The sequence below is a fragment of the Protopterus annectens genome, chromosome 4.part0 (genome assembly GCF_019279795.1).
Source record: "Protopterus annectens isolate FY-2018-M chromosome 4.part0, PAN1.0, whole genome shotgun sequence".
Taxonomy (NCBI): Eukaryota; Metazoa; Chordata; order Ceratodontiformes; family Protopteridae; genus Protopterus; species Protopterus annectens.
Window position 1 is genome coordinate 1886529511 of NC_056733.1, and position 19223 is coordinate 1886548733.

General features: G+C 42.4%; 1 protein-coding gene across 3 annotated transcripts in view; it reads left to right on the forward strand.

Annotated features, from left to right (window-relative positions):
* Nucleotides 1-19223, forward strand: part of RARS1 (arginyl-tRNA synthetase 1) — a 1169219-nt gene that overhangs the window by 776772 nt on the left and 373224 nt on the right. The window lies entirely within an intron of this gene.

A 19223-nucleotide genomic window follows, 5' to 3' on the forward strand; every position in this document is an offset into this window, starting at 1 on the left:
TCAGATGCAGAGAAATCAATTCCCTCTGCTTTCCCTCCAGAGGATTTTTATTTTGGTGAAATCCTTCATACTTTAAGAGAGCATTTCCACTGGGAATGCCAGGATTACCCTCAGTCCAAAAAGAGACTCAGAGAATTTTTTAGATTTGCCACAACATAGACATTTAGCTATCCCTCCTGTTCTGGATGTTGTTGATGATGTCTTTATGGAATTCAGTTTAACCCCTGATACTTTACCCCCTGCTCCAAGGAAACCAGACACTTACTACAGAGTCCCCAACTCTCATAAATTTCTTTTCAAAAATCCTACTGCTGACCCAGAGGTAATTTCCCAGGGGCCTAAAGGTATAAAAGCAACTACAGCTAAGAATCCCACCCCTTTGGATAGGGATTCCCAAGCTTTAGACAGATGGGTTAAAAAAGTATACACCTTTGCAACTCTCGCCATTAGGGCATTGAATTGCCAGTTTCACATGCTGAAATACCAGCAACATATCATGGAACTTATTAAGAAAAAAATTTCTACCTTTCCTGACTGTACAGAAAATAAAGAGTTACAGAAGCTTATGCATTCTGCAAGCCAAGTCAGCAAGCATACCTTGCAGTGTGGATTTGATGCCCTAGAAGCATCTTGTAGGGCAGCAGTCACTGGTTCTGTATTTAGAAGGCATGTTTGGCTTAAAGAACAGATGTTGCCAGACTATGTCAAATCTAAATTACTAGACGCTCTTTTGAACAAGGACAATCTGTTTGGCACCAATGCAGAAGAGGTTCTAAAAAAGATGGAAGAACAAGCTAAGTCTATGCAGACAGCAAAGATTTTTTGCAAGTGCAGCTTCCAAGATTCAGTAGGCATTGCCCCCTGAAACATTGGTTCTTTCCAGCCCCTTCAATGCCATCTCAGACTAGACCCAGGGGAAACAAACCCCCCAGGTTACAGTCTCAGGGTATGCAGAGATCTAAGCAATGGAATACCGCCACTTCCAAAACAGGGAGTGCTAAGCCACTCCCTTATGGAAAGAATTCACAATAACTCCTCAAATCCACTCCTCCCCTCTGCTCAATTGCTTGTGCCCCTAGGAGGAAAACTTGCCCACCATGCAAAAAACTGGACGTCCATTACCCAAGACCAATAGATCCTCAACAATGTATCCCAGGGGTACAAATTCTACTTCCACACTCTGCCAACCCCAAAAGAGTTCCCAGACCTTCCTGCAAACCAGTGGTCAGAGGCACAAAACCAAGTACAATCCCTGCTCTCCATAAGGGCAATTCAACCTGTTCCTGCAGAACAGATAGGTCAAGGGTTTTATTCCAGACTTTTCCTGGTACCCAGAAAAGAGGGCACTTGGCGCCCAATCCTAGATCTCTCTATTCTAAATACCTTCCTGGTGGTACCAAAATTCAAAATGCTCACCCTTCAGCAGCTTCTTCCTATGCTGTCCAAAGATGCCTGGTTAGCCACCCTAGACCTAAAAGTAGCCTATCTGCACATCCCTATCAGGGACTCTTTCAGGAAATATCTACGCTTCAGGGCAGGATCTATGCATTATCACTTCTCTGCATTTCCTTTTGGCTTATCCACTGCTCCCAGAGTCTTCACAAAATGCCTGGCTCCAGCCATTGCCTATTGCAGACAGAGAAAGATTCAAATATACCCTTACTTAAACAATAAGTGAGAAGGTCACTGAAAAACCAATCAGTAAAAACAAAATGAAAACTCCAGCAACGCTAGAACTTCCACTGAGTGACCTCCCAAACCTCTTGTATCAGAGGCACATGGGTTATATGCAAATGACCCTTATGAACATCAGGTGTTTCAGCTAATTGGTTATTCTGATTGCCCATGACTCGATTCGTCATTGTAATGGACAATTTCAGGCCAATAAAGCCAAACCCCACTAGCTGTGGATATGCATATTTCGGCCTTGTTATGACCTCGTCAGCACAGCACAAGAATTTTCCATTAAAACGACGAATCAAGTCATGGGCATTCAGAATCGTCAATTAGCTGAAACACCTGATGTTCATAAGGGTCATTTGCATGTATCCCATGTGCCTCTGATACAAGAGGTTTGGGAGGTCACTCAGTGGAAGTTCTAGCTTTGCTGGAGTTTTCATTTTGTTTTTACTGATTAGTTTTTCTGTGACCTTCTCACTAATTGTTTTAGTTTGTTGTTTGGGATACTTTTTGCAGTGACCCTAATGATAATGGACATCAGCTGGGTGTAACAGCCCTGTGTTTCTTATGCTTAGTCAAACACTCTGCTTGTGCTCTGCTGATGAGGTCATATCAAGGCCGACATATGCATATCCACAACTAGTGGGGTTTGAATTTATTGGCCTGAAATTGCCCATTAAAACGACAAATCAAGTTATGGGCATTCAGAATCACCAGTTAGCTGAAACACCTGATGTTCATAAGGGTCATTTGCATATATCCCATGTGCCTCTGATACAAGAGATTTGGGAGGTCACTCAGTGGAAGTTCTAATATACCCTTACTTGGACGACTGCCTGATTCAGGCAGACAGGAAAAGTTGCTGCAGCACCTGACATTTGTAAAGAACCTTCTAACCTCCCTGAGGTAAACTGTCACGAAAAGAAATTAAAACTAATCCCCAGTCAAAAGATTGTATTCCTGGGAGCAAGCTTGGACACAGCATCCCAGATGACATTCCTTACTCCAGAGAAACAAGCCTATCTAACAGGCTACTTCACTCAAATGGCCACCAGAACCCAGCTATCCGCAATTAAAATCCTGCAGCTCTAGGGTTCATGGTCTCTTGCATTCTATTAATTGCATATGCCACACTGCATATGAAGAAACTTTAATGGTACTTAAAAAGTCTTTGGTGCCAACATTCTCAGGACCTGGAAACCATCATACCTTGTCTAAGGACAGAGTTTCTTTGGAACACAGCCTTGGCTATGCATATTCATCTGCAAGCTCAGTTCCTGCCAGTCAAACAAAACTCTCTGGCAGATGACTTAAGCAGAAATCTCCTTGACCCACACGAGTGGCAATTAAGCCCTAGCACTTTCAGCCTTCTAACCCCGAAATGGGGGACCCCAGAAGTGGACCATTTTGCCTCCCCCTACAGCCACCAGCTCAGCAAATGTTGCACCAGGACACCTCACAACAGGGCCTGGAAAGTGGATGCCCTATCTTTCCAGTGGGTAAACCTCTCAATCTATGCATTTCCTCCTCTGCCTCTTCTTACAAGAATATTACTAAAGATAAGACAGGACAGAGCAAGAGCAATCCTGATTGCCCCAGACTGGCGACGCCAGCACTGGTATCCACTACTGTGCAGTCTGTCACCGGTGCCACCTACCCCAGACCCCAACCCTCCTCACTCAACAGGAGGGACATATCTTGCATCTACAACTGCAAACCCTGAATCATGCAGCCTGGCTTATTCCTTGAACCCCCCCCCCCAGTGACTAGCCTAAGCAAGCAGGTGCTGGACGTCATTCTTGAAGCCAGAAGACCCAGTACAAGGAAATCCTATGCTGATAAGAGGAACAGGTATTGTTCCTGGATTCAGTCTAAAAGAACGGATACAGCACTGCCCTCCTTACCTCTAATCCTGGATTACCTAGCAGATCTACTCCACAGAGGCCTATCCTTCTCTTCCATTAAGATCCATGCCTCAGCCATCTCGGCACATTACAACACTGAGCCACCTCTCTTCTCTCACCATCTCATCAAACAGTTCCTGAGAGGGGCCAACAACCTAAGGCCACCAAGGAGAGCCCCCACCCCTGCTTGGGACCTTAACTTTGTTCTGGAAAAGCCCCCCCCCCCCCCCCCCCTCGAGCCTGCAGTGTCAGCAGACTTAAAATTCCTCTCTTGGAAAACAGCCTGGCTTCTGGCCATCACTTCAGCTAGAAGAGTGTCTGAGCTACAAGCACTTATGGCTGTGGAACCCTTCATTATTTTTCATGCTGACAGGGTCTCACTCACGAATAACCCTACCTTCATGCTTGAAGTGGTGTCCTGTGTAGCTCTCAACCATCTATCAATTTGCCAACCTTCTTCCCTAATCCTGAAAATAAAGGGGAAAGGATCCTTCACTCTTTAGACGTGCACAGACTGCTGAGATTTTACCTTGATAGGACTAAGCCTTCAGGAAATCTGACCAGTTACTAGTCAGATTGCACCAAGAGCAGAGGGCAAGGCCATATCAAAACAAACCATTTCCAAATGGATAGCACACTGTATACATTTCTGTTACAAACACCATGGGAAACCAACCCCTCAGGGGGTCAGAACGCATTCTACTAGGGCAACTTCAACCTCTACATCATTCCTCAGGGGAGTCCCTACCAGGGACATTCTGGAAGCTGCTACCTGGAGTTCTGTTCCTTCACCAAGCATTACCACCTGCCCGTATTTTCCAGCATTACCACCTGCCTATCATTTCCAGCATTACCACCTGCCTATATTTTCCAAATCCAGGGCAGGTTTTGCAACAGCAGTCCTGCACGGCATACTAGCCAGCCCCAACTCTTCTTGACTGCCTCCACCCATTCTTCAGCTTTGGGAATCAACCTAAGTGTGATGACTGCAACAGTAAAACATGAAGAACATAGTACAGTTGTGTACACTTAACATAAATGTAGATGTTCGAGTGTATTCACTGCTGCAGTCCTGGTTTCCCACCCTCCAGCCCCCTTTTATCTCTCTCCTTCTCTTATCTCTATTACTCACCCCTTACAGGGCTATTGGTATTTACTTTTTACTGGTGGTGTTTTTCCACCATAACTTAGCTCCCTATTTGGGGGACTCCTGACATTTGGGGTAAGAAAAACAGATGTAATGGTGTTGGCTGCCTGTTTTTATACCCCTGACGACCTGACGTCAGTCCTGAAGCGACAGCAACCAACGCAGAAATACTAAGTCTCTGGTATTAAGGCCGACTGAAGGCTACTTGCAGGCAGATAACCCAAGTATGATGACTCGAACATCTACATTTATGGTAAGTGTACACGACTGTACTTTTTATGCTACATTTTGTTATGTAGAATGTTTTCTATGATATGTGATTCAGTCACATGGGTTTTTAGGCAGTTGCTTTTCAGTCATATTGTAAACATTTGACTTTCAGTCAGCTTACAGTTCAGTTTATTAATAGTAAACAATTTTATTCACTTTTTTCAAAGTTTTATCAACAGGAAAACAGTGCACCTCCTGGTAATAGTCAAATAGTTGTTTTCCTTATATTTTCTTCCTTCTTCCACCTTGTCTCTTTGCCTTAATAAGGACTGCAGTTCTTCCTTTTGATGGAAATGCTGAAGTTTAACTTGGATCTATCTTGTCTGTCCTCCAGGTTCCTGCAATTTCCAGCATGTAAACTTTGTACCTTTTATGTCATGAGATCTGCTGTATGTACCCAGTGTCTTATGCAGAGGTTATCCTTCAGCTTTCCTTGAGTGGATGTTTCAGAGAGATGCTTTGTTTTTTTTTTAAATGAGGATCTAAGTATGTCTCTGAATCATTTAATGTGTAGAAAATCTAAAAAGTTTGCAGACCAGTGGCTGTTTCCCCAGTTTTTCAGACCTTTTGAGACATTCAGAGCAGTATTCCTGGGGTTTGATTTATAGCTGCCAGCGCATAAAAAGGCTGTCATTTACAGACTGCTGACATCTGTAGATACCTTTATACCTAGATCACCCATCTGTGCTTTTCTAGCCACAGTTAGGTGGTTTTATTGGCCTCTAGTTAGAATAATCGGCCTGGTAATGAGGAAATTTAGGTGTCAAAAGAAGTTTTGCACTGCATCTAGTTTGACCCGTAGAGCTTTGAACTAATAGACACGTTTGTTACGGTATCAAGGAGATATCCTGATACAGGTAGAGGACTTGACAGAAGAATATCCAGTTGAGGCTGTGAGGAAACTTCCAAAGTGAACCACTGTCTTTTGATGTCAGCAGGGAGCTGTTTGACACCTCATTAGAAAAAAAAATCTATTGTTGGGGACCTTCTTTTGAAATACTAAAAAAAGGTGGAAGAAAAGGGAAGAAACCTTCAAATCTTCAAAATCTATTTCCTGTTCCAGATTCCAAAATGTAGGCAGAACTATAGCATCAAGCAGTAACCATTTTTATAGAAAGCAGTCCAAGACCAGTTTACAGACATTATGGTTTTTTGAAAAGAGTCGGGCTTTGAGATAAAGTAGAGACATTAGTAGCTAACAGAACAGGTCAATGGGAGAAAATTGCTCTCCCTTTCTAAAAAGGCCTACTCTACAGCTATAAAAATGTACCCTCCTCCCCACTTTCATTAAAGCCCTTTTGACATATACCTGAAGGGAAGATATTCTGTTTCAAAGAGAACTGGCTCATTGTAACAGTGATAGATGGGTCATGGATATTGTATCCTCAAACTGCAAGACAGAATTCAAAGCCTTCCATCCTGTCATGGATGTGTTGTTGTCACCCTCCCTCAAAAAAAAAGCTTGGTTGGAGCTTACAAAATCTATCCTTGTCTATTTGTTGAGATACAGAATCATAAAGAAAGGGCCCTAGTAAAAATGCATTTATTTTAAGCTCTTCTTAGTTTCAGAAGGAGGACAGTTCCTGAAAACGTGTTCTGCATTTATCAAGGATGACAAATTCCTAAAGGTGATCAGTTGCAGTATGATTGTCATACAGGCCCTTGTTGCAGTATGGTTGTCATACAGGCCCTTGTTTCACTCATTTTACCAAAGATGCTCTTGGTCACAATGGGTCTCAGGGATCGTTGCTCGCCTATTCTTTTCCACACCCTACACAGGCAGCTTCTGTTATTCAGGACAGATGAAGAGGGTTTTCGGTTTACCTTTTGGTCTCTTAACCATATCCAGTGTATTTACCAAATTTGCAGCCCCATTGTTCACCCATCTCAGGACTAAAGCAATCCACATATTTCACTTTGTAGATGACTGCTTAACCAGGATCTAAGTCAGAGTTTCTCCAGGAAGAAGGTACAGAAAACTCTGAGCTGAGCAATACATCCCCTGATCAGTTTGGGGTACTTCATGAATCTACCCAAGGCAAATGTGGAACCAAAGACATCAAATATTTTCCTGGGAGCAGTCCTTGATACATTGCACTACATTATGTTCCTGCTCCAGGACAAGACAGTATACTCAGGGAAAGTGTCTGCATACCTGCCTCAGAATTCGGCCATGTCTGCTCAAATGCTCATTGAAGATGATGTACTACATTTCAGCCTCTGTACTTGTGTTACCTTTGATTAAGTTGCACATTAGGAAAATGCAGGGGTACTTGAAAATCTGTAGGAACACCAAATTGACGCAGTAGAAATGGTATTTTCTCTGACTACCACCATCCAGGAGAACTTTCCTACTGGTTCCAGCAAGTGCTAAGTACTAAGATTTTTGTGGCACTACATAGCGCTTAGACCTTTGCTAAAGATGCCTAGGACTTGGCATATGGAGCCGAGGTTCAAAACTTTAAGATACAGGTGGTATGGATCACCTCTGTGCTGAAGAGAGACAGCAGCATGAAGGAGATAATGGCTGTCATTTTAGTCTTCAAGGCTGTCAGGAGAATAAGGCATCCAAGGGCCCTTCATGGGAGCTACAGACAACTTGACACTCATGAGATACATAAGCAAAAATAAAGTACCCATTAAAGTACAGTATGTGTGGGAAGGCTAAGGGTTGGTGCAGTTATGACTCCTGGATTTAATATAGGTTCATAGGTTCATAGGTTTATACTAGGCTATCTGCCTAAGGCATTTATAAGCCTAGCCCAAAGTTCTGTGGCTTACACCACCCCTTATATGAAAAAATACTGTACCCATTAGTTTGTTGTGCCTCTGTCCAGCAGTGACACAGAGATGATTCCCGGGGTAAACCTACGATCTCCCATCCACAGGTCAAGATTTCTCTTGAACAGAGCCAGCGAGGTGCTCTGCCTCACATGGACCGGGATTTTATTCCACAGCATAGGGAGTCTCTGAGTGATAAATCTATCCCTCCAGCATATCCTATTTATATCCGTGTTAAGGTTTAAGTCGCTTGCTCTAGTGGTTTTGGTGGATTTGGATTTTTTGAGGTGGAGCATGTCCATTAATTCCGGGTTGGACATGGCCTTGTATGTCAGGCACATGTCACCTCTGAGCAGACGGTATGCGACTGAATAGAGCTGGAGTTTCTTCAATCTGGTAGCATATGGCAGATTTTGGAGTCCCTTTATCCTTTTGGTGAGGAACTTTTGGGGTCTCTCCAATTGCTGCAGATGTCGGGTGAGATACATCCCGAATGGGGCATTGTACTCGATCATTGGTCTGATAAGTGAAGAGTACAGGGGAACAATGACCTCACTAGATCTGGATGTGAATCCCTTCATGATCAGGTGGGCAATGTAGAAGGTCTTTCTAACCACTTTAGCAACGTGAGTGTCAAAAGAAAGGCCACTGTCAACCTGGGTCCCCAGGTCCCTGATAACCTCTTCTGTGCTTAGTGGATTGCCAACTATATGGTAGCTTGGGGTTACCTTGTTTTCCCCGAAGGGTATGACTATACATTTTTTGGCGTTTAACTTCAGGCCATGGCTCTGGCACCAGCTATCTGTTTCCGTGAGTCCCTTCTGAAGGATATCCGTGTCCGATGCCCTTTCAACTATGGCGCCCAGTTTGCAGTCATCTGCAAACTTTGTCAGCCAAAGTCCTCCCATGTTGGCCTGTACTTCTGAGAAGTAGATGCCGAACAATAGGGGGCCAAGGACCGAGCCCTGTGGGACACCACTTGTGACCGGCTTGGAGTCTGACATAGCGCCAGCAACTCTAACCCTGTGGGTTCTGTCCTTAAGCCAGTTTGCAACCCATCTTGTGACATATGGGTTTACATTTAAGCTGGTAAGTTTTTCTACAATACCCGAGTGGGGTATTGTGTCAAAAGCCTTTGCAAGGTCAAGGTAGGCTGTATGGACTGCCTTTCCCTCATCAATGGTCTTGGTGACTGTTTCGAAGAAGTCGACCAAGTTCAAAAGGCATGATCTGCCCTTGACGAAGCCAAACTGGGTCGGGTCCAATGTCTGCAAGTCCCCTATATCTTTGTTTATGAGCTCCATTATGATCCTCTCCATAGCTTTGCAGACTAGATTTGTTAAGCTTATAGGTTCATAGGTTTATACTAGGCTATCTGCCCTAAGGCATTTATAAGCCTAGCCCAAAGTTTTGTGGCTTACGCCACCCCTTATGTTAAAAAATACTGTGCCCATTAGTTTGTTGTGCCTCTGTCCAGCAGTGACACAGAGATGATTCCCGGGGTAAACCTATGATCTCCCATCCACCGGTCAAGATTTCTCTTGAACAGAGCCAGCGAGGTGCTCTGCCTCACATGGACTGGGATTTTATTCCAGAGCATAGGGAGTCTCTGGGTGACAAATCTATCCCTCCAGCATGTCCTATTTATATCCGTGCTAAGGTTTAAGTCGCTTGCTCTAGTGGATCTGGTAGATTTGGATTTTTTGAGGTGGAGCATGTCCATTAATTCTGGATTGGACATGGCCTTGTATGTCAGGCACAGGTCACCTCTGAGCAGGCGGTATGCAACTGAATAGAGCTGGAGTTTCTTCAGTCTGGCAGCATATGACAGATTTTGGAGTCCCTTTATCCTTTTGGTGAGGAACTTTTGGGGTCTCTCCAATTACTGCAGGTGTCGGGTGAGATACATCCCGAATGGGGCATTGTACTCGATCATTGGTCTGATAAGTGAAGAGTACAGGGGAACAATGACCTCACTTGATCTGGATGTGAATCCCTTTATGATCAGGTGGGCAATGTAGAAGGTCTTTCTAACCACTTTAGCAATGTGAGTGTCAAAAGAAAGGCCACTGTCAACCTGGGTCCCCAGGTCCCTGATAACCTCTTCTGTGCTTAATGGATTGCCACCTATATGGTAGCTTGGGGTTACCTTGTTTTTCCCGAAGGGTATGACTATACATTTTTTTGGCATTTAACTTCAGGCCATGGCTCTGGCACCAGTTATCAGTTTCCGTGAGACCCCTCTGAAGGATATCTGTGTCCGATGTACTTTCCACTATGGCCCCCAGTTTGCAGTCACCTGCAAACTTTGTCAGCCATAGTCCTCCTATGTTTGCCTGTACTTCTGAGAAGTAGATGCCGAACAACAGGGGCCAAGGACTGAGCCCTGTGGGACACCACTTGTGACCGGCTTGGAGTCTGACATGGCGCCAGCAACTCTAACCCTGTGGGTTCTGTCCTTTAGCCAGTTTGCAACCCATCTTGTGACATATGGGTTTACATTTAAGCTGGTAAGTTTCTCTATAATACCCGAGTGGGGTATTGTGTCGAAAGCTTTTGCAAGGTCAAGGTAGGCTGTATGGACTGCCTTTCCCTCATCAATGGCCTTGGTGACTGTTTGAAAGAAGTGGACCAAGTTCAATCGGCATGATCTGCCCTTGACATACCCAAACTCGGTTGGGTCCAATGTCTGCAAGTCCCTATGTCTTTGTTTATGAGTTCCATTATGATCCTCTCCATAGCTTTGCAGACCAGGCTTGTTAAGCTTATGGGGCGGTAATTTCCAGGGTCCGTAGAGGTACCGCCTTTGTGGAGTGGGACCACAGTTGCCGTACGCCACTCCTTGGGCACGTATCCTGTGGTAAGGCTAAGATTAAACAGCTGTCTTATATGCGGGTTTAGTTCCTCATTGAGTTCGTGTAGCACACAGCCGGGGACACCATCCGGTCCCATTGATGCTGTGTTTTTAGCTTTAGAGAGAGCAGCTTTCACCTGCGCATTAGAGATGTCTGGGAGGCTACACTCCGCTGGGATAGTTATCTCTCCTTTTGGGGGGGAGAGGGGGGTGAAGTTTGCACTGAACCTGTCTGCCAGTATGTTGGCAATGTCTGTGGGTTCAGTGATTTTTGTATCATTTTGGACTAATTCTGCGCATATCTGGGAGTTTCCACCCAGGTTTCTAACATAGCTGAAGAAGGCCTTATGATTGTCTTTTGAATCTATTGCAATTTTTCTCTCAAATTTGGCCTTGGATGATTTTATGAGTGCTCGTATTTTTTTACTAATAATGATCAAGGGTGTCTTCTCTTTTATGGATTTTGCTCTATCATGTAACAGCTTTCTCCTCTTATTGTAAAGTTTGTTTATGGCTGGGGTCCACCAGACTGGACGTTTGCCCTTGGTGGAAAGAGTCTTGGTTTTATTAGGGATTGCCTGATCCATGCAGTCCTGGAGGTGTTCATAGAAGGCATTTGTAAGGGCTTCCGCAGCTTGGGTTGTGGTTTCCACTGGCTCGGGGCCTTGAAGGATACCACACCAGTCTTGAGTAGTGTGAAGTTTGCTTTAGAGTAGTTCTTCACTGTGGTCTTTTTGTTTGGGGTGGGGCGGGATGTGGATTTCCAGTGAGATAAGTTTGTGATCTGATCTCACCAATGAGGGATATACTTCGGTGTGGAGCATTTTGTCCCCATGTTTGTGATGATGAGATCTAGTATATTTTCCCTCTTGTGGGAGCGGTGACTAGTTGTTCCATGGCATTTGAATTTATGAACTCCAGGAACCTTTGGGCTAGAAAGTTGGGGCTTGAGTAATGTTCCCAGTCTATATTCGGGTAGTTGAAGTCACCCAATATAATGGTGTTTGGAGATACATTTATACCCTCCAGTGTCTTCAGGAAGACTGTGTGGGGTTCCTGAGTTTGAGAGGGTGGCCTGTAGCATGCTACAAATTGTAGAGCAGTTTTGCCTATGGTTAATTGCACCTGGATGGTTTCCGATGCTTCGTGCGTTGCCACCAACCTGGAGGTGTGGGTATCCTTGATGAATATGGATACACCCCCTCTTGTGGTGTGGTCCGGGTTTTGGGGCCGGAACGCATGGTATGAGGTAAAACCTGATAGTGCCGGGGTGCTCTCAGGAGCCTTGAACCAGGTTTCAGTCACAGCACAGACATCGATGTTCTCCATACTGAGAAGGGCCTCGAGAGCGTGCATTTTGAGATTTAGACTTCTGGCATTGAGCAGCATTACTCTTAGTTTCTTCCCATTTTTGTTTTCTAGGGTGGTAGGTTTAGAATTTGAGCCTTGCCTAAAAAAGGCACTATGGGGGTGGCAAGAGCCTTAGCCAATATCCGGAATCCCAGGGTGACAGGTGCAAGCCGTCCCTTGCAGCGTGGCTTGTCAAGCATGTCATCCCAGGCAGACAGACACTGGATCCCCTTTGAATGACACCAGAAATTAAGCCAATTGTTAAAGCTGATCATCTTGTCTCTATGTTGTGGCATCATTCTAGGTGAAGGAAGGATACTGCTCAGGGTCAGGGTCATACCTGCCTGGGCTACATAATCAGAGAGCTCCTCTATGTCTCTTTTCATGTAGTCCAGGGAGGTGCGTCTCAGGTCGTTCACACCAGCATGGACAATGACTGTGTCATATTTGTACTTGCTGTGGAGTGACCCGAGTGCTTGTGTTATGTGGTGGATTCTAGCGCCCGATAGGCAGCTTACTGTGACCCTCTCCTTGTTCAGCCTGGTGAGTGGGACGTCAGTGTGTCTGACTATGGAGTCACCTATGACAAGTATGTTTGGTGTTGTATTTGGCCTTAAGGGCTGTGACTGCTTTGCACACTGATTTTGTGGTTTATGTGTTGCCTGTGGTGTGTCATGAGGTGGCAGTTGCTTGGATGTCTGCTTTGGAGGCCTCTCCTGTTTAGGTAAATTTTTGCTCAGAGCCTCCGAGTATGACTTTGTGTGTTTATGTGTTTGATTCATTGTTGTGATAGCTTTATGCGAGACTGGTTTTGTGGTGTGTGTGTGTAGTTGCCTTCTCCTCCTGTCTGGTCTTGCCAGTCCTGAGTTGAGAGAGCTCAGCCTCCAGTTTGGCTAAATAGCTGCATCTCTCGCAAGTATTTGTGTTATGTGGGAGGAGGAGAGGGTTGTCAGTGTACATGAGGCAATTGTAACATTGCCTCAATATTCCGGTAATTACCAGGGTCCGTAGAGGCACCGCCTTTGTGGAGTGGGACCACAGTTGCCGTACGCCACTCCTTGGGCACGTATCCTGTGGTAAGGCTGAGATTAAGCAGCTGCCTTATGTGCGGGTTTAATTCCTCATTTAGCTCGTGTAGCACACAGCCGGGGACACCATGCAGTCCCATTGATGCTGTTTTTAGCTTTAGAGAGAGCAGCTTTCACCTGCGCATTTGAGATGTCTGGGAGGCTACACTCCGCTGGGATAGTTATCTCTCCTTTAGGGGGGGAGAGGGGGGTGAAGTTTGCACTGAACCTGTCTGCCAGTATGTTGGCAATGTCTGTGGGTTCAGTGATTTTTGTATCATTTTGGACTAATTCTGAGCATATCTGGGAGTTTCCACCCAGGTTCCTAACATAGCTGAAAAAGGCCTTATGATTGTCCTTTGAATCCATGGCAATTTTTCTCTCAAAATTGGCCTTAGTTGATTTTATGAGTGCTCGTATGGTCAGGGGTGACTTCCCTTTTATGGATTTTGTTCTATGATGTAATAGCTTTCTCCTCTTATTGTAAAGTTTGTTAATGGCTGGGGTCCACCAGACTGGACGTTTGCCCTTTGTGGAAAGAGTCTTGGTTTTATTTGGGATTGCCTGATCCATGCAGTCCTGGAGGTGTTCATAGAAGGCATTTGTAAGGGCTTCCACAGCTTGGGTTGTGGTTTCCACTGGCTCAGGGGCCTTGAAGGATACCACACCAGTCTTGAGTAGTGTGAAGTTTGCTTTAGAGAAGTTCTTCACTGTGGTCTTGGTTAGGTCAGGTCATTGTAAACATTGCAGAGTTGGGCTTGAATCAGGTTATATAATATGACAGAATTAGTGTATTACACTTTTCCATTTCCTTTTTTGCAAGATCTGTTAGATTTACATGCAGTTAGCTTTTTGGGGAGTTAGGGAGAAGAATTGTTAAATGGAATAGTTACGTAAAATGTGTTTATATGACTTTAGTGTCAAGGGGAATGGTACTCATGCATTGAAATTTAAGAGTGATAGTGACATGAGTAATGTTCAGAGGAAATTCATATTTTGCTGTTGAGTGTCTTTGTTGTCAGTACAAGTTAAGGTGAGTATAAGTAAGCACCTGGTTAGAAGATGATGTACTGTAATGCTTAATATAATAAGCAGATGGTAAAGTAATATTAAATTGTGCTTGGTGTGTACCTGTCATAATCATGCATATATTTTTTGTGTATTGTTTGATTTTCAAAATTTATGTATGACTTGAATGCAAGTTTGTGTAGCTTTAACACGTAATGATGAAATAGATAAATAGGTGATTTTTTTAAAGGAAGGTGCCAGTTCTTCTCAACTATGCAGACTAGCCATGATAGTTTGGGAAATATCAACAAAGCTGGGTCTTTACATCCTAGTTTTATACATCCCATCTGACCACAAAAGAATTTGAGCAGGCCCAGAGCAACAAGTCATAAATGGGTACTAGATCCAGGGGTCTTTTGCACTCTCATACAGAAATGAGAGGATTCAATCATGGACCTTTCTGCCTTAGATCGTAACCGTTAAGTATGACTTTGCACCATCTCGCCTTGCAGGACAGCACAGGCAGTTGATGCAGTTTCCATTTCAAGTATGAGAGGCCTGCTATCTACTTTTTTCGTTTCCCTTAGATATTAAGCCCCCTGATTAAAGTAAGGAAAGACCAAGCCAGATTTGTCAAGGTATTCTGTCTGTGGCTAAGGCAGCAATGATTCTTCCTACTAGAACAGCTAAAGAGGGAGAATTAGGCCCAGTCCTTCTTCCATAATCATATACTGTTTTGGCCGAGAAAGAGCGAGTCATTGCTTTGAGATTTCACAATGCTGCAGCAGTCACAGCTGGGTTCTTCTAGAAATGTCAGAACCCATTGTTTTGCTGTACCTAGCAGAGGCTCTTCTGGATGGTTTCTCCTTTGCTTCTGTTAAGTGCAACAGTCTGCAGTTGTAGCATACCTGCCACTGGAGTTCTCTGTCTTCTACTGCACAGTAAACCTGTTTCTGAGAGGCATATTTATCTTAAGATTTCTTGTCATGTGATCTAGGACAGATTGATTGTGTTCTAACTGCCGTGGCACAAGTGGTCATATTTACATTTAAGTGTAAGGGTTAATGCTGTGACCGGCATGCGGGATCGGTCTTTCTGATGAATTTCTGTTTTTCCTTATTGTTGTGCAACCATGAGGTTAGTATATGTGGGTTTGGGGGACTTTCCCTTTCATTGTTTCTCTTTTAAGGCTGTTTATACAATCCCATGCAGGTAGGTACGTACTAAATTAGACATGTTCTGGATATGGGAAGTGCTTCTCAGACCTAAAAAAGTAGTGCTTCCCCTTGGAACCTGAATTCTGTAGAGGAAAAGTAAATGCTTTTCATGTTTGATACTGCAGATATCAACTATTTATCTTGGAAGACTTAACTTCTGACTGCAGTTACTCATAAAGAATGATCTTGGAGGTAAAAGTCTTTATGGCTAAGGAGTCTTCAGTAAGTGCAGAGTTGGTTTCAGGACAACTTCCTCCTTTAAGCCTAAAGTAGTATTAGAGCTGGCATTAAACTGGAACGTACACCTACCAGTATTCTCTTCTAACCCTCAGAAATAATGAGAAACTACACTTGGAGGATGTACATGAACAAATTAAGTATTAACTTCTGTAGAACTAAAGAGAGAGAACAGTCCGCATGCAACTGTTGATGTCTTACCTACCAGTTAAACAAGGCATACTAGTCCATGAACAAAACTATACAAGCGCTGACAACTAGGACTCTGGTATCAAGAGAGTGGTACCACCTTTCTATTAGACAAAAATGGAAGAACACTGCAAGGCAGGACGGAGATCACTGTGCCATGGCAGTAGCCACTGTAGCAGCCTGTACAAAAATGTCCCTGCTTTACATCTGTGAGGCAACTACCTGAATGAGTTGATAATGCACATCTTATTCAGGCATTATAGAGTTGGATATACTGCTCAGGAGCAGTGCAGAGTTAGTAACAGCTGTCTTGCATTGCTTTTTGAGTGCTTTCTGCCTCACAGATAAATAAAATTGCTTTAGTACTCCTCCCATAGATAAAGATTTTGCTGCGTTAGTGATCCCAATGTTGAACATAGTTCTTCTTTTGAGCACCATAGAGAGGATTATTTTTATCATTAGTCATATCGATTATAACCTGATTTGTTAGTGTACATGAACTTTTCATTTACTTTCGCACTGCTAAAATCTATTAGCCTTGTATAATGTTAACATCCATTGGATTAATACCACTTTTATTTGAGTAGCGTGCAAGCTAATTAGAAGCAAAGGCTTCCTTCAGGGATGTCTCGGGAATATTGTCTAACAGATGCATGTTTTGCAAGGGAAAGAGATCAAAAGCTGAGCCATAAGGTAAAATGTGTTAACATATCATGGTTTTAATGTCTCTGATTTAAGTGCATCAAAGATATGTGGCTTTCAAGGCTCCTATTTCCTAAATAGAGAACATGCGGCACCTGAATATTTATTAATCTTTTACAAATGTAAACTTAAAATAATGAGAAGTCATGGCAGCTGTCTTGTTATTAGTATATTGGATTGTTATGCAGTATTATATGCAGATTTGTAATGCTGTATTGCAGTTACTTTTGGACATTTTAAGAGGTTTTTCCTTTTGTATGAAGGAAAACAGTGCAAAAATGGAAAGCGGTTTATTCTACAGGTGTAGAGGCAACTGGTAAAGTAAATTGTACACATAGGAGTTGTACTTTGATGGTCTGTAAGATATGGGTTTTTCAAGTTTTTGCTGAAGGCTGCATTTAGAGCTAGAGTAAGTGAACACAAATTAAATGCATGTTTATGAGTTTTTAAGTAGATGTGACTTAAATGCATTTAGTGAATTTCATGCTTGGCTAAACATTGAGTAGAACTTTGTCTTAATGGGTTATGCAACTTGAATGTTTAATTTGTTGAAGCTTTGTTTGTCTCAAAGTTTAACTGGGTAAGGCTCCCTTTTCACGGATGAGTTGTTGGCACTAGTCCAGTTGAGTGACTTGTATAGTATGCAGCTCCAGATTGAAGACTCACATCCCCAACAGCAGCATGATGCTTGTTAACAGCTTTTAATTGTACTGCTAGATGTTCAGTTTGGAAGGAAACCATTGTTGCTTAACAATAAATCAGAGCGCCTGAGCTTTATTACACTTATTACTTGGCCTTCATTTTTGAACGTGGCTGAAGTTCAGGAGGTCCACAAGAATTGAGTATTATTCCAGTTATTCCTGTATGGTGTTTGTACTCCTGTGAACTTGTTCACATGACTCCTTTGTTTTCCAGTGTGTTTTTTTTTTTTTTTTTTTGCCAAATGGTGAATGACTACTTCAAATGGTATAATATGACCAGCAAGTTTAGTAGTATCCTCCTTCTCCCACCTAGTAATTTGTGCATACTGTACATCTTATATACTTTTCAGCACAATTTTTCTGCATCCATCCTCTGGTGTAATCTGTTTGCTGGGATACTCCGCTTATTCCAAAGAAGAAAAGCAAAAGTGTAGCCACTGTAGACAAACTTCACTGTCTCCAAATAATCTATGTCAAGAATAAGTCCAACGAAAAGACCAGTGAAGACCACAGCACTTAAATTCACAACTTATTGTAAAAAGCCAGCAATGAAACAGGTAAGCGCTTTCACATCCACCAGATGCTTCCTCAGACCTCATAATCATCAAACATCACTTCCTTTATATATACTCATCCTTCATTATATTATCTGCAAGTTTTGGGCATTGCCATGGGCACGTCCTGCACAAACAGTTTTGCTAACTTAGTATTAGCATACTGAAAGGAATATGAAGTTCTTGCAAATAAGAAATATATTGAACATGTTTTTATGTATAAGCATTTTGTAGATAATCTCTTTCTGATTTGGAAAGGTTCATATGAGCATTTACTACAGTTCATTGAGTATTTAAATGCAAGCACAAGTTTTCTAAAGTTCACGCATACAATATCTACTGAAAAAATAGAATTTTTGGATGTTATGATAACTAAGGATGGAAATGGTATGTTTTCGACACGGATATATAGAAAAATATGTCACAGAAACAATATTTTATCACGTGACAGCATGCACCCATCATATACATATAAAAAATATTATTAGGGGACAAGGAATGGGCATCTCTAGACTAGATAAAGATGAAGATGCCTTTTTCACTGATATGAATAAATTTAGGTATGAACTAAGTGAAAGGAAATGCTCATTGAAGGAAATAAATGCCCATCTTGACCAAGTACTGGATTTAAGAAAAACAATAGCTAAACCAGATATGGCAGATATTAATGAGTGCTGAAAATGGGATTTCATCTGGTTTCAGTGAGAATGTTGATAAGAAGAATAAAGTTTCGTTAACACTAGAATATTCTAGTGATTTGTACAAGGTTAAAGATGTCATAAGTAAGAAGTGATCCTTCTTGTTGTCGGATGGGGAAGTGAGAGAAATAGGTGACAAACTTTCTTTTAGATATAAAAATAAGAAAAATTTAAAAAGGATGCTTTGTCATTCAAATAAATATACAAATAGTCCACAGAAGACATCAGCACCTTATTTAAAAGTTTGTGGTAGATGTAACATTAGTAATGTTTTTAAATTGGATAACACTTTTAAACATCCAATAACTGGAGTTGAATATGAGTTTAAAGTAGAAGCCACATGTACTACCAGGGATTTGATTTATTTAGCTGAATGCAGAGATCGTCACTCTTACTACGTGGGAATGACTAATCGTTCCCTTCGTGATAGAGTGAGGGAACATCTGACGGCTATTCACAATAAAGATAGTGAAAGAAGTGCTTTGGTAAACATGTATCAAAGTACAACACACACAGTTTTCAGTTTATGGTTATATGTTGTATAGCTTTAAACCCATGGTTAGGTGATAGAAAAAAATATTACAGAACAAAATGAACTGTATTGGATTATAGAGTTGCAGGTGAATAAACCACCTGGATTAAATGATAGGGCCTCCATTAAACCATATTTAGCAGCTAGAAGGTTTAAGTAAATATTTAAACAATGAATTTACATTTTATGTTGGGATAAGCATTATGCATATTGCTTTATATATAAATTTTATGTAACTGTAATTAAGGTTTTAAATAAAAGTTTGATAAGTGCTAATTAGTTAATATAATGAAGGATGAGTATATATAAAGGAAATGATGTTTGATGATTAT